We start from the raw sequence: 16,119 nt of genomic DNA on the forward strand, positions 1-16,119 counted from the left end.
CAGAATTGGCCTGGGTTAACTGAAGGAAGGAAAACCTGTATGGAGACCTTGATCTCCCTACACCTTAGTTTAGTTATTACGTTCGTACATTTTATTAAAAAGATTCCCTTCAAATTTTTTATTTGTAAAATAAACCATATTGTTAAATTATTTGATACTAATTTCCTCTTATTATCTTTTCACAGGTTGCGTTAATCATTTGAAGGCGCAAGGTAGAGGTAACTTTTCAAGGTAAGTTTTTTTTTATACGTCTTAATACTCTTTTAATTGTTGAGTTGGTGATTGATTTATTTGGTATTTGAAGTTCACTTTATGCACAGTAAGGCTAATCGGAACTGGACCTACAGTTTAAAGTGGGATCCGAACAACTGGGTATCAAACCCGAGACAAGGTGACGACGCTACCACTGTGCCATCGGGGAGGCCACTCTTTTAATTGTATTTTCCACTTACCTAGGGTACGTTCCGAAAATCTTAACGAAACGAACGAATACAACGAATATAACTGGCTTCGTGAATCTGGTGAAACCCGTTATTTTACAGACTTATGGGACGCTGTAGGCTAAAGCGCATGCGCGGCGTTTGTTTCAGAGCAAGTTTCAACATGGCGTCCAGCGGAAGGCATGTCCTGGCAGAAATAAACTATACTGCGAGCATTGTTACTCATTTTAATCACATTCTAAGAACAGTTAAGGCATACTCATCTTGCGCATGTTGCTTCATATCGCTGTCTGTTAAAATTATAATAGATTTTCCGTACTATTGCAGTTTGAAGCCGTCATGCACGCACGCTGTCTGCAAGCAGCAGACGATTCTCACCGAACAAACCAGCCTCCTAGCCCGTGCGTTTGGTGAATGTCGTTCTTGCACGGAAAGCGACTTTTGGGACAGCGTAATGAACCTCACGAAACGGAAGCACTTATGGGACGGCTAGTTACCATAACTCGTTTACCGCGTTAAACTCGTGCGACTTTCGGAACGGGCCCCTAGTGGTGGATCCGGTTATTCTCCTACAAACAATATAAGCGAAGAACATCTTTGCAGTCCTATTGTCAAGTCCCGTGGTTGCTTAACGAATTGCCATGATAGAGGTGCTGGGTTCGGTTACCACGTAGTGCTATGGCTACCTTGTACGCAGTGTTCGTTATGAGCTAACGTTAAGAACGGCTACGGCCGTAATGATGGACTCTATATACCGCACTGTGATAACTAGGGCTAGGATTTTGATGACCTTAAAATTGCCAAAAAATGACCTTTAAGAAATGCATTTATGACCTAATACATGCAAGAAAATGCCCTATAAACTTAGAAAAATGGCCCAAAAATTCTGAAAGATTTGTAGTAGAACAAATTTATAAACTACCAAGAGAAATTCAAATTACAAATTAACGTTACAGTATCTATCACATGCTCATTGCGTATGGTAGTACAAGAAAGTTCACTTTTTGTCATCTTTTACACTTTAAGTACTGAGTTGCAGTACACAAAGAAAATCATATGCAAATTTTCAAAAGCGAATGATTGTCGGTTGTCGGACGAGAGAGCCTTCCTTGTACACGGAAAAACTTCTCTCGACTTCCACCGACACAAGAGGAGCGTATGAAATGAACAATATCACTAGCTGTTCAATTCCATGGAGTGCAAATTGCTTCCCTGACAAAATGTCCGCTACAGAGCACAAAACTTTGTACCTCTTGTTTGTTCTTTTTAACAATAATCCGTCTGGCGACAATGCATTAACTGATAGAGGGGAAAATCAAATTGTTTGAGCTGAATTGTTACGCAACAGCTTGTATCAACAATACTGCACAGAATTTCTTTGTTTCTTCAAACACAGTCGTTCAGAACTGCGCTGAAGGCAATGAGATGAGAGTCGGGAACCTCTCTCGTTCAAAGGGTTATATTTGCATGTAAAATGCACCTTCTTTCACCAAAATGTAGAAAAATGAATAAGATGACTTTTAAAAGGCTGGAAAATGACTTAAACGGTTTAAAAAGTTTAAAAAATGACCTTTAATCCAAAAGGGTCAAAAAATGCAAAAAAAAAGAAATGCCCTAACAAAGGCATCCCAATTTATTCACTTATGTGTAAAACACGTTCCTATCTACATATGCATTGTTTCTGCCTTACCAAAAAAAAGATGCATTTGCATCAAAATCCTAGCCCTAGTGATAACTACTTCTCCACGATGCTCGTCGAAATGCTGTTAGAGTATTGGATGTGACCACAAATGCTATGGTAATATTACAGCTAGAGCCAAACCTACAATTGTAGAGTTGCAGTATTATGGTCCAAAATACAAGTACGGACCTGATTGAAGGCCTTAGATCCAGGCCTGAGTATTGTGTTCAAATTCCACACGATGATTTCCTACTGGGCTCAGACACAGATTTTTGGTACGATATTTTAGTATAAAGGAATGCCATATTTTTTTTGAATATCAATGTGTAGTGAATACATGACAACACTGTATGTGATTTAAGCATGGCTGTTTCGTTGTGTTTCTTCGGTCGTCTACTTCATCATTCATCCTCATCCTACCCAGAAAGGTAGAGCCGGTCCCCGTAGCACATCGCGCCACGACGCCAGGGGCCCCGGGTTCGAATCCCGGCCTGGGCATGGATGTGTGTGAGTGTCAATTCATCAATTACATCATATTATCACTCATTTGAATTTGAATTCAGCACTAAGGCTATTTTGCACCTGTAACACCAGAGGCGTCTCCTGAACGGTGCATGTTGCGGGAAATTGTGGGAAAAAGGACAGCTTGCTCTGCGACGACATTAATGAGCATTTCTACATTCTAATTTCTTCATATAGGGAAAGTATTTATTTTACACGATAGCGCTCAACTAAGCTTATATTACATTTCTTGGATCTGAAGTGAAAGGAAGTAATAATTATTTTCCCACAATTGACGCATGCGTCACTTCAGATCCAAGAAATGTAATATATGCTTAGTTGAGCGCTCTCGTGTAAAATAAATACTTCTCTTATATGAAGAAATTAGAATGTAGAAATGCTCATGAATGTCGTCGCAGAGCAAGCTGTTCTTTTTCCCACAATTGACGCATGCGCAGCATGCACCGCATGCGTTCAGGAGACGCCTCTGCGTCACACTATGCGGGGTCCAGCCCCTTATCGTAACAAAAATAGAATCGTGTCTGAAAACTAAAATTTCCTTAGCCTACCTTGGTTAAAAGCTGAGGCTGTAAAGAGGCACTCGGCACATATAGCGATAAAACACAGGACAACACACATAATTATACTGGCCAGGGCCAGTCGCCAGAGCCTCGTTCGTCAAATGCAGTCCAGGGTGTACTACGTGGAAGTGAGGTTGGCTTTTGGCCCCCATGTTATCACTAATCCCCATCTTCGCAAGTTAGCTGTTACCACAATATGAGGGCACAATTTCCCTTTCCAAGGGACAAAATTTCCCTTTTTGAACCAATTTTTCCCTTCACCTAAACAAATCCTGTAATAATAATAACAATAGTAGTAGTAGTAGCAGAAATAGCTGTAGTTATTATTATCATTATTGATGGTGGTGGTGGTAACAGCAGCAATAGTATTTCCGTTGGTCCATGTTAGTATGAAAAAGAAACAAAATTTTCACATAAATGTCAGCTTCATTGGTTCCTGGCCAGATGTCCCAGGTTTGAATCCTGGTCAGGAATCTACTTAATCGCTAATCCTCATCGTTGCTATAATCCAAAGATGCATAAAAGCGATGTACAATAATCGTAATGGAAATATAAATATATTTTGACGTATATTGAAATGGAGTTAGATGTCTTCAAATTTCCCTGAAATTGTGGTATCTTTCAACGAAATTCCCTTTTCCCTAAAAATTAGGTCCGAATTTCCCTGCAAAAGGTAAATTTCTCTTCATGTGGCAACACTAGCCAAAAATGGCACAAAGAGCGAAGTAAAATAAAGCAAATCAAGCAGAAAGGTAGAAAAGCTACGTAATAAGAATGTAAACCGACCAGAAAAAGAACCAAATGTTTTATTGCACCCAAAGTAAACCACACTTACTCAGTTTCCAATTCAGAATTGCAGGAAAGAAAATCGCCTGGAAGGGTCGACGCTCCTTTAATTCCTGCGTAGAAAACGAGTGGATTGCGGAAACGGGTATTATCCATGGCAAGGGAGACGCTCGCGTGTATCAGCGTGCGTTCGAAGCAAAGGAGCCGCTCCATGGAAAGTGATGAGCCTAACAGGGTTATTGGAAAGCTTTCACGCGAGATATTCACTGCCGGATTCCTCATAACCTACATTTCTGTGTCCATTCATAGCTGGCTCGTCACTCCCGCCCTCACTCGGCCGCTCCCGCAACTAGAATTGGTTCCTTGGGTGCTGATTGGCCTTCACTCTCTCTTGGAGGCATATTTGAGTGGTTCGGAGCGATTGAGTAATCTATAAATTAACTGATTGATTGAAATCAACATTATGAGTGTGTCAGTACGTAGGCTATTTGCACCAGGGTTGTTAAAGGGCCAGGAACTTTAAATCAATCCAATTTCGGTCCCGGAGAGAACATCGGTAAGCGTAAATGGATTCTGGACCGTAAAGAACATTTTTATCTGTAAAGTATTTCAATTCAGTCCAGGAACCTCTATTCCGGTTCAATTTAAATTCGGTCCAGGGATGTTTTCCGGATCAATTTAAATACGGTCCTGGGACCTTTTTTCCGGATGAATTTAAATACGGTCCAGGAAAAAGTTTCATGAATTTAAATACGTTCCAATAATATTTTTCTCCGGATGAATTTAAATGCGGTCCAGGGACCTTCTTTCAATGAGACAACACGCAACTTGGACCGATTTTAAATTGTTCGACAAAAAAAGGTTCCGGTCCTGCAGTGGAACCCAATAGAATCCATTAGAATTTATGAGTTCGTGGACCTTTAATGTGAAGGGTCTCCCCGATGGCGTAGCTGCCGGGTTGGGAACAAGGTAGAGGCACATGGTGGTTCGAATCACCCACTTTAAACTGTAGGTGCAGTCCCAATTAGCCTATCTGTGCATAAAGTGGGCTTAAAACAAACAATCGAAGATCAAGCCCGTTACTACAGGGCTGCAGCGAGAAGATTTCGCTCGAGCGCCAGATAGTTCGCATGGATGACGCTAGATAGCGTACGGAATTGAGAGCTTCTTCACTCGAGCGGTATTTATACACCAGTGGCGTATGCTGAGTCGAAGACCTGGACTAACTCACTGCACCTGATCCTAGGCTATGGATGAAGGAAGAAAACTAGGTTCATTCTTGACACGTTCAAAGAAGTCACGATGACATCACAACGGTAGTCAGGGTGCCAACTTCTAAGAATTGAGGTTGCCAACTCCAAAGAATTGAGGTTGCCAACTTCAAAGAATTGAGGTTGCCAGCTTTCAAGAATTCACGTTGCCAACTCCAAAAGAATTTAGGTTGCCAACTCCAAAGAATTGAGGTTGCCAACTCCAAAGAATTGAGGTTGTCAACTTCAAAGAATTCAGGTGCCAACTCCAAAGAATTCAGGTTGCCAACTTCAAAGAATTGAGGTTGCCAACTTCAAAGAATTGAGGTTGCCAACTTCAAAGAATTGAGGTTGCCAACTTCAAAGAATTCAGGTTGCCAACTTCAAAGAATTGAGGTTGCCAACTTCAAAGAATTGAGGTTGCCAACTCCAAAAGAATTGAGGTTGCCAACTCCAAAAGAATTCAGGTTGCCAACTTCAAAGAATTCAGGTGCCAACTCCAAAGAATTCAGGTTGCCAACTCCAAATAATTTAGGTTGCCAACTCCTAAGAATTTAGGTTGCCAACTTCAGAATCGCCATTATCTTCAGTATTGTACTTTCTAGGTTTCAGGCTTCGCAGATAGTCTAGCTAGCCTCGAATATACGCCCCTGACATACACATATAACCGTAATTTGTCTGTGTTAGTGGTCCCTCATATATGGATCGTGGTGTGAGAGACCCAGTGAAATTGAAACTTAGGTGAACATAGTCACTTTCTTTCACTTTTAGCTAATCGCTATGTTGAAGATGAGTGATATGATGAAATTGACGAAGGAACGCTCACAAAGAACGCCCGCCCATTCCCAGGCCGGGAATGCGCGCTGTGCTAACCACCCCGTCACGGAGGTGGCTAAGAGAGAGAAATACAGTAAAACCTCGTTAATCCGGATCCCTATAAGCCGGACTTCGCTTAATCCGGACAGGCAGAAGGAAGTCAACAATCGCATTCGTCATATTGCTCCACAGTATTGCTTTACATTTTACTGTACTGTATAGTGTACTGTTCTCCTTAAATACACCATAATAAACGTGTTTTGTTGCTACAAACAGAGTTTTAATGCACTTTCTACTGTTATTTTAGGTTATTTCAGTTAATCCGGACTTTCGTTAAACCGGTCAACTTATCCCCCCATTAGTCCGGATTAACGAGCTTTTACTGTATAATGCTTTTTAGGTGTGTTTCACAATCTGTTGCATTGTGGTTTTGAACAGCCATGATTGACGCCAGTTCTTGTAAGCATACGGAATGGGCGGGAGACACCAGCATAGACATTCGTGATTTAAAACAAACGTGTAGATATTTCCTTGTAAACGACAAATTAAATTGGCTGCAAACATGGCGGCTGTGCGCAACCTGACATCACATGAAACCCACTTATTTACATATTCGTCTCACTTAGTGTTGCCGACAATTTGACCGATATTGTTAGGTTGTTTTTAAATACAATTTTCCATTACATCGTGTAATCTGTAATTCTTGTTAGTAAAAGTGTAATCATTTCTAATTAATTTTACAAGTTTAAATGAGTACATCAAAATTACACATTCCTACTTTCGTTGACAACGCGTCGCTTCGCACCAGTTCAGAAATTCTTCTGCATCAAATCTAGTAAAAAATCAACTAGAATGTACTACGTAAAAAAAAGGCCATTTTTTATGAAGACGATAACATTTCCCAACACCGTGGCGCTGCAGTCGCACATGCAGGTTTTCCCACTACGATTCCGTGAAATTCTCTTTCAGAGCCACGTGACTGTCCCAGATATTTACATTTCGTCGGAAGAGGCACTCCCCTCTCGCTTACCTTCAGGTTTCGTTCCGCTCAAAGACCAAATTGCATCGGAAGAAGGTTGTTCAATTCGACAAGAAAAAGGACGCGTAATCGTCGAATGGCCAAGTGGCATACTTTGGCTACATCAGCAATAACGCATGGGCTTGCAATCCCCCACTTTTTACCATTGTTTCTTCAGTTCTGGTAAAGAAAACAGGAAATATTTTCTTTCCTCGTCGCCTTCGGTTCCGTGTTGTCACGACAGGCTTGAAAAGTGTGTTGAATATTGACGGTTTGATGCGAGATTAGCTACACACGGACAGCTGGAAGAAAAGAATTACACACGCTGTTTGCAGTCCCGATTCAAGATTTTCGGTTTGCTGTCATTGTTAGGCCCGTGAACGCATGCGGTGTATGCTGCGCATGCGTCAATTGTGAGAAAAAGGACAGCTTGCTCTTCGACGACATTCATGAGCATTTCTACATTCTAATTTCTTCATATAGGAGAAGTATTTATCTTACACGAGAGCGCTGAACTAAGCTTATATTACATTTCTTGGATCTGAAGTGCAAGAAAGTAATAATTATTTTCCAACAATTGATGCATGCGTCACTTCAGATCCAAGAAATGTAATATAAGCTCAGCGCTCTCGTGTAAAGTAAATACTTCTCCTATATGAAGAAATTAGAATGTAGAAATGCTCATGAATGTCGTCGCAGAGCAAGCTGTCCTTTTTCCCACAATTGACGCATGCGCAAGCTGAAAGAAACACCAAAGTGCATCATTTGATGCAAGTGAGGATTTCTTACAGTCGAGATGCAGTTATGCACTTTGATGCGTTTTGATGAACCAGAATGCATCTTTTTTGATGATGCACTTAAACGTTTCGTCTGAGCTACATAAAGTCTGTAGCTCAGTCCAAACGTTTAAGTGGATCATCCAAAAAGATGCAGGAATGTGCATCACGGTGCATTAACTGATGCAATGAAGTGTATCTCGACTGAAATAAATCCTCACTTGAATCAAATGATGCACTTTGGTGTTTCTTTCACGAGATACAAAAATGCACCCAAATGCATCAAATGTGAATCTGATTCTTTGAAGAAGCTACAAATCACACTGTAGTGCATCAATCGATGCATTCTGGTGCATCAATCGATATGATGCATTTAATTTTCTGTGTGTACACTGACCTGGGAATCCTGGAAAACATGGAAAAGTCGTGGAAACCGATGAAAAATCATGAGATTTTGAAAATTCAATCACAAACCTGGAAATGTTGGAAGAAATTCAGTTTTTGTACTTGCCAAGTGTTTAGAATGATATAAATTCAGATTTTTCTTGAACCAGCTTCTTGTTCTATGTAAAAGTTATTATTTTAAGGTTATTATTGTTCATTGGATTGTTTTTTGGAAAAATAGTACGCAGCCTGACATGTAAATTTCAATATCTTTTATAAAATTCATGAAACCTAAATCCTGCATTAACTAAATAGCTTATATATATAATTTAAAAGACATGCACATCGTATCATTAGGCGAACTGCCATTCGTTTTTTGTTAAAGGAAAAAAAACACATTCATGCCTCATTAGATTTACTTGTACACATTGGAATCTTTAAGAGACCCTACGTGAGGATATTTACAGTCCTCCGCAGCACACATCATCGGTTAAGGTCTCACGAAACAATGCGTGGAAAAAGTTGTCCCCGTCATTTCATAATTACGGAATGTGCACAACTACTTTTGCAAGAAGCACTCAGCACGTAACTGTTATTGGAGACCCCCTAAAGGCATCACGACGTACAGCATTATTTCCAAAAGGCTGTAATCGCGAATTTGCCCTCCTCTTTCCAAACTCACTCCAGTAATTGTGTATTTCCGAAATGCTTGCACGCTCCTTGGAACTCTTGTGTTTTCTTGGTGAATTAATGAATTTGGACGTTTCATAATCTTTCAATGCATATCCCAGAAAAGTCTAGATTCTGATATTCTTAATTTCTCTCTTTCTTGCTTCATCTTTATAAGTCTCTGTTTTCTATTTTGTTTTCTCTTTCTTAATACTTATTTTTCCTCTTTCTCTGGCTTTGTTTATTTCCTTCTCTCTCTCTTTTTCACTAGATTATTTTCTCTTTTTCTCTCTTCTTTTGTTTCTCTCCTTTTCTCTATCATGTATCTTGCTTTGTTTATCTCCTTTTCGCTCTCTTTTTCTCTTGCTCTGTTTCTCTCATTTTCTCTGTTTGTTGCTTTTTCTCCTTTTCTGTCACTTTTTCTTGCTTTGTTTCTTTTCCTCTTCCTTTGTTTCCATTTTTCTCTTTTACGCTTGCTTTGTTCCTCTTCTTTTAACCCTTTCTCTTGCTTTCTCTGTATCTCTCTCTATATATCTTCCTATGCTTTTTCACTTGCTTTGTTTCTCTCCTTTTAAAGCCGGGAATCGGTTTTCTTCAAATTTACAGGAGAAAGTACTTACGGAATTGAGTTTCTGTGTAATTTCGGAAGGTCGTAGAAGTGTTTTCTCGCATTTTTCAATGTATTTGGCCGCTAATTCATGTATTTTTCTATAATGTCCGTCCGATGCACGAAAGCTGTTGCTTGCATTTCCATCCATGTACTTGAACCGGATGTTGCGAGCATCTGATGACGTAATCACCGGTAAGTGTTTCCAAACATACAGTTTTTTCACTATATTGCCCAACCTAAAGCAACCTAACCTAACCTTAACGTGATGGTGCGTGGGGCTATCGTGAATGGTTTTGGGGGCTATTCGTGGATGGTTATACGATCCAGAATGGTTTTTGGGGCTATGAGTGAATGGTTTTTGGGGCTATGCGGGAATGGTTTTCAGGGCTATGCGGGAATTTTTCTGTTAAGAAGGTTGAAACACTGATTTGCCGTTTGAAACACAACGCTAGTCAAGATTTGCCCGCCATTTTGCGTGTTCAGGAAGCTATAAAAGATCGAACAATAATTACTCGATATTTCGACAATAGATACTAATTTATCTATTTCTCCTTTAACTCAGAGAGAGAGAGAGAGAGAGATAGAGAGAGAGAGAGGGAGGGAGGGAGGGAGGACCTGGAGTCTTCTCAAAGGAGCAACCCCGGTAAAGAAAGAGTAAAGAAAAAAGAAAGGGAAACCTAACTCTCCAGCAACCCTACATCTGCATGAAAGAGGGGGAAAGACAGTATGAAGTTATTCGCAATATCCCACACAACAAGGAATTGCTTAACCCCTCCTCATTCTTCACTTCTCCCAGGAATTCTGACAGTTTTGTTGGATGTGGAGAAGGAAAGAGAGGTTTGTCACTTCTACCCAGTGATGTGCGTCTACGCGTAAACAACGATAGTCTACATTCTACACGTAGACTATGTTATACACGTAGATTACGTAATCCATGTAAACAACATGGCGAAAGGTGATAACTTAGCAAAGTGCGCCGTGGAAGAAAAACAAAATTATATTGCGTATGAGTTGCTGATGTGTCAGGAGAACTTCTCGTACTCTTTCTTCCAAATTCGAAAAATTTCTCACCTAGGAAGAAACCTAATATAGGAAATATGCTAGTGTTTTATGGGGAAAAGACTACTCTTGCCTCACGACTGCCATCTGTTGTTGTTTTTTGCATACTATTTATCTTCTTCCATAGAAGACCAGAAATTTTGTTGTAAATAGGATTCTTTTCATGTCGAAAGGAACCAATACAGTTGAAAATGTCACTTTCCTTTCATGAAACCCTTGGAAATTAATTTTAATGCACTTTAGATTGTCTACGTAGTCTATGTAAACTACAACCCAATGTAATCTACGCGTAGATTACGTGTAGACAACGCATGTAGACGTAAACGTATAGTCTACGGCACATCACTGCTTCTACACATCAAAAACCAGAAGATGGGAGGTTTTTCATTCTCTTTTCTTTTTCCTTCTTTCGTCTCTTTCTCTCTCTGCCCCTCCCCTATCTCTCTCTCCTTCTTTCCTTCTCCATCCCTCCTAGCCTCCCCCTCGCTACGGGCCTGCGTTGATTTAACAGACAGGTTGTGCCTTGAGAACTTCTGCAGTGAAACATCAGCTGCCTCGTGCAATAAGGTTGCGTGCCCCTTGCAGTTTGTATGGCAGGAGAGACACGAGCGCATTGTTTCACGGGAAACAATTATTGTGCACGCAACAAAAGAGCGAGTGCTTTCTGTAACCGAGAGTTCTCGACTTGACACAGTAACCAGGTAACCGATCGCTCCCATTCGATCAACACATGAGACAGCGTGTATGTGCATTTGCTTATCACAAAGTTGGATCTCTGCTCACGGCATTGAGTGCGTAATCTCTCCATGGATACTAATTACTTCAGTGGCGTATACGGAGTCCAAGATCTGGGCTATGTCACGTGGTCCCAAGCTATGAATAGAAATAAGTTTACCAACTCCTAATAAATCAGGTTGCCAACTCATAGGAAATCAGGTTGCCAACTCATAGGAAATCAGGTTGCCAACTCATAGGAAATCAGGTTGCCAACTCATAAGAAATCAGGTTGCCAACTCATAGGAAATCAGGTTGACAACTCATAGGAAATCAGGTTGACAACTCATAGGAAATCAGGTTGCCAACTCATAGGAAATCAAGTTGCCAACTTATAGGACATAAAGTTGCCAACTCATAGGAAATCAAGTTGCCAACTCATAGGAAATCAAGTTGCCAACTCATAGGAAATCAAGTTGCCAACTCATAGGAAATCAAGTTGCCAACTCGTAAAAAATAAGGTTGCCAACTCATAGGAAATCAGGTTGCCAACTCATAGGAAATCAGGTTGCCAACTCATAGGAAATCGGGTTACCAACTCATAAGAAATCAGGTAGCCAACTTCAGAATCACCATCATCATCTCGCTGATATGAATAATGTTATTTACAATTTGTGATCGATTTTTCTCTTGTATTTTATTCTCTAGACTTCAGGCTTCGCAGATATACGCTCCTGAATTACTTGCACGATGAATAAATAGTCCCACGTACCCTCATATCGTCGATATCCCTTTAGCGTTACCTCCCCCGTGGCGGAGTGGTTAGCAGATCGCGCTACGACGCCAGGGGTCCCGGGTTCGAATCCTGGCCTGGGCATGGATGTTTGTGAGTGTCCATTCATTAATTTCATCATATCATCCTCATCCCAATCTTCACAAATTAGCCAAAAGTGGCACAAGAAGTGAAGTAAAATATAGCAAGTGAATCAATCAATCATTCGCAGACTTATCTTTTCTTTTGTGTGCAACCGGATACATATCTCGGTGTCCTACAGAATTCTGAGACTACATGCCGGCTGTGTGGCCGAGCGTCTTAATTGTTCGACTTTCGATCACGCCACCAAAGTTCTGGGTTCGAGTCCCGGCTTGATTTGATTGATTGAGTTGGTGTTTCGAGTCCACTTTATACACAAAGGCTAATCGGGACTGGATCTACAGTTTAAAGTGAGATCCGAACCACTATGTGCCTCCACCGGGTATCGAACTCGGATCCCCTTGACTACAAGGCAACGACGCTACCATCGCCATCGGGGAGGCCCTCCCGGGTTCAGCATGGGTCTCTCTCTGTGTTCCCCTTTCTCAATTTCATCTATACTCTGTCCCGACTATCTCTAGAGCAAAGCCGCTCATAGGGCGAGGGAAAGAGGGGGAGAACGAAGCAAAATACGCTGCCGCAAAGGCTGATAACGTCAGTCGCTTTCCCCCTCCACGCAATCCCATTCCCTCTCACTTCTGATTCATGGATTGGTCACAATATTAAGTTCATCTTAACTGAAGTGCGCAGAGCAGAAGGGGTGGCATCGTACTTTTGAACATTGATTAGAGAAACGTTTTAATTATTAAGTCTACCAATGGAGTTCATATGGAAAGTTTGTGTGGTTAAACTTTAATTTTAGTAATTGTGCATACATCTATTGGCATCAGAAAGTGTGACTCAACAGTACGTGTTTTCTTCACAAACTTTAAAAACTTGAGTCACCTATATATCTCAATTCGACGAAACCTCCGCCTTGTAATCAAGACTTCCCGGGTTCTGTACCCTGTGGAGGCACATAGTGGTTCGGATCCCACTTTAAAATGTAGGTCCATTCCCGATTAGCCTTCTGTGCATAAAATGGACTTAAAACAAGAAGTTTCTGATGTAGGAGGTGTGGCTAGAAAAATACCGGACTGTTGCTACAAAATCTTTTGTTGGTTATTTTGTACAATATGAACATTATCTCCTTCAAAGTACTCCCCTGCACTATCGATACACCGCTCCATACGAATCTTCCATTGCTGGAGACAGTGCTGGAAATCATTTTCCGAAACCATGTTCATGACCTCCGGCGCTGTCGTTTTCACACATTCTACGGTCTGAAATCTGGTTCCTTTCAGAGTCGCACGGATCGAGATCCGGCGAATAGGGTGGATGTTCTAACACTGGGATGGCCAATAAGACTTTGACTGACAATGCCGAGTGGGCAGGAGCATTGTCCTGATGAAGAATCCATGACTTGCTTTTCCACAAATCAGGTCGTCTTCAGCATCGTAATGAAATATTGTTGGTTGACAGTTTGACCTTCGGGTGCACAATTCAAATCAATTCACCGACATTTGCAATGTTTGATTCCGTTTTTGACGTGCAAGACCGTCCAGGACGCTTGTCGTTCGCAATCACTTCTCGTCCCTCTCTAAACCTTTGAAACCACTCAAATACTTGAATGCATGATAAACACAGATCTCCGTACACTTCCTTCAACAAACCGTAAGTTTCTGTGGCGGATTTTCCGAGCTTGATAAGAAACTTCAGATTGATACGCTGTTCCACTTTCACACTTAATTTCTTTTCCGACGGAGCACAGATGCACGGTTCACTTCGTCCACAAACTACAGAAGAACTGAGCACCGCGCACCCTGGGCAATCACACAGCCGGTAGGCAAGATACCACGTTATACACCCATGCACTGCTTGTCCTTGACGCGCTTGCCCTTTGTCGACAGCAACATCAATCCGTTCTTTTTCTCGCCACACCTCGTATATTTCTCACAACTAATATAGGAACCATAGAATATTGCTTCAATAAAAATCAACAGTGTTTACGATGGTAAAGAAAATAGCTTTGAACTAACCTTATTTTGTCAGTATGCAATGCGATGGTTATGTCCGAGGGTTCCAATCTTTTTTATGAAAGAAATTGGAATAGATTTGATTACGTTGCGTTATTTTCTGAACACTCTGTATTAAATTAATACATGTTTTTACCATTTCCTCTTTTTCATGTGAAAGAAAACATTTACAAAGAAAACACGTTAATAATCGCTAGAAACAACACCTTGCCTGCGTTCACTTTGTGCAATGGCCGTGTCAGCGCTCTTGTAAATAAGATGGAAAAGCGTGCGCAAACGTTTTCCTTTATGAGGTTTCTTGAAGGATTTGCATGCGACGCTTTCGGAACCAGTTTCATCTTCTTGAAAAGCGGCGCAGTCGCTGCTCGTGGCGGTAATCGCACGAAAGGAAGTGTGCACTTGCTGTCACGTGACATTCCTCACTTCCCAGAGAGGGGTTTATGCAGTGGCGTATGCTGGCTGGACTAGCTCACTATGACACCTGCTCCTGGGCTATGGAGGAAGGGAGAAGAATATGCTCATTCTTGACGTCTTCAGGGAAGCCACTTTGCCATCCCAACGGTAGTCAGGTTGCAAACTTATAAACATTCAGGTTGCCAACTCCTAAGAATTCAGGTTGCCTAGCCAAGTCCTAAGAATTCAGGTTGCCAACTCCTAAGAATTCAGGTAGCCAACTCCTAAGAATTTAGGTTGCCAACTCCTAAGAATTCAGGTAGCCAAGTCCTAAGAATTCAGGTAGCCAACTCCTAAGAATTCAGGTTGCCAGCTCCTAAGAATTCAGGTAGCCAACTCCTAAGAATTCAGGTTGCCAACTCCTAAGAATTCAGGTAGCCAACTCCTAAGAATTCAGGTTGCCAACACCTAAGAATTCAGGTTGCCAACTCCTAAGAATTCAGGTAGCCAACTCTTAAGAATTCAGGTAGCCAACTCCTAAGAATTCAGGTAGCCAACTCCTGAGTGAATTGGCTATCAAAAGTACTTTAAAATTGTCCACATAGACAAGGCTTCATAATGTAGACAATCTGGTTGCAGAAATGCGTTATGATGTGTGACTTTTGAAACGCCCTGTAGTTCGTTAGGATTAGTTGATAGATCTACCACCAAATTGTGTTTTTATCACTTATGCAGTTTCTAAGATATCGAATGTTGACACGGGCGGACGGGCACAGATGTCAAAAATAATAAAATATAGAACTGACTACGGGGGTAAAAAACTGACCTGAACTCGGCTATACCTCCCTTATGAAAAATCCAACGCATTCCACTGCCAGAAGCTCGCAAGACTGCATTGGTTGCTGCGCTCTCTGTTGCGACCTATGGACAAGCAGTGTTGACACGTGAAGAGAAATTTCCCTTTTGCAGGGAAATTCGGACCGAAATTTTAGCCAAAAGGGAAAAGGGACTTTCGATTAAAAATACCACAATTTCAGGGAAATTTTAAGACATCTGACTACAGTATTACAGTTTATGTTAAGTTCCAGTTTCATATCCACATTTTCATTGTTTCTGTTCTTTTTTCTGCTCCCTTGAATATAGCCTGTATCTATTAATATATCTCTGTTAAGTACATCGCTTTTCTGCACCTTCGGATAATAGTAACGATGAGGATTAACGATAAAATGGATTCCTGACCAGGATCCAAACCTGGGACATCTGATCAGGAAGCGATGAAAGTGACATCTATGTGATAAATTTAACATTTTTTTATTCACATGGACATGGACCAACGGAAATACTACAACTACTGCTTCCAGGAAAGGGAAATTGTGCCCTTATATTGTGGCAACACTGTGGACAAGACAGGTTTTTACTTTTTATTGGAAGCGCTCAGAAACGTACGTACTGTATATGTACCGCATTCAGACATTACAAATGGCTTGCATTATAGAAAAGGTTGTAATGCACCATTTCATACAAGCTTCCATTTGCACTGTTTTTGCAGCTT

General features: G+C 41.0%; 1 protein-coding gene across 1 annotated transcript in view; it reads left to right on the forward strand.

Annotated features, from left to right (window-relative positions):
- Positions 1-16,119, forward strand: part of conu (Rho GTPase-activating protein conundrum) — a 327,867-nt gene that overhangs the window by 188,930 nt on the left and 122,818 nt on the right. Inside the window, exon 4 of the mRNA XM_083114347.1 lies at positions 186-231. The gene's annotated coding sequence lies outside the window, so the exon portion shown is untranslated. The remainder of the gene's footprint in view (positions 1-185; positions 232-16,119) is intronic.

Source organism: Lepisma saccharinum, chromosome 29, assembly GCF_977018435.1.
Source record: "Lepisma saccharinum chromosome 29, izLepSacc3.1, whole genome shotgun sequence".
Taxonomy (NCBI): domain Eukaryota; kingdom Metazoa; phylum Arthropoda; class Insecta; order Zygentoma; family Lepismatidae; genus Lepisma; species Lepisma saccharinum.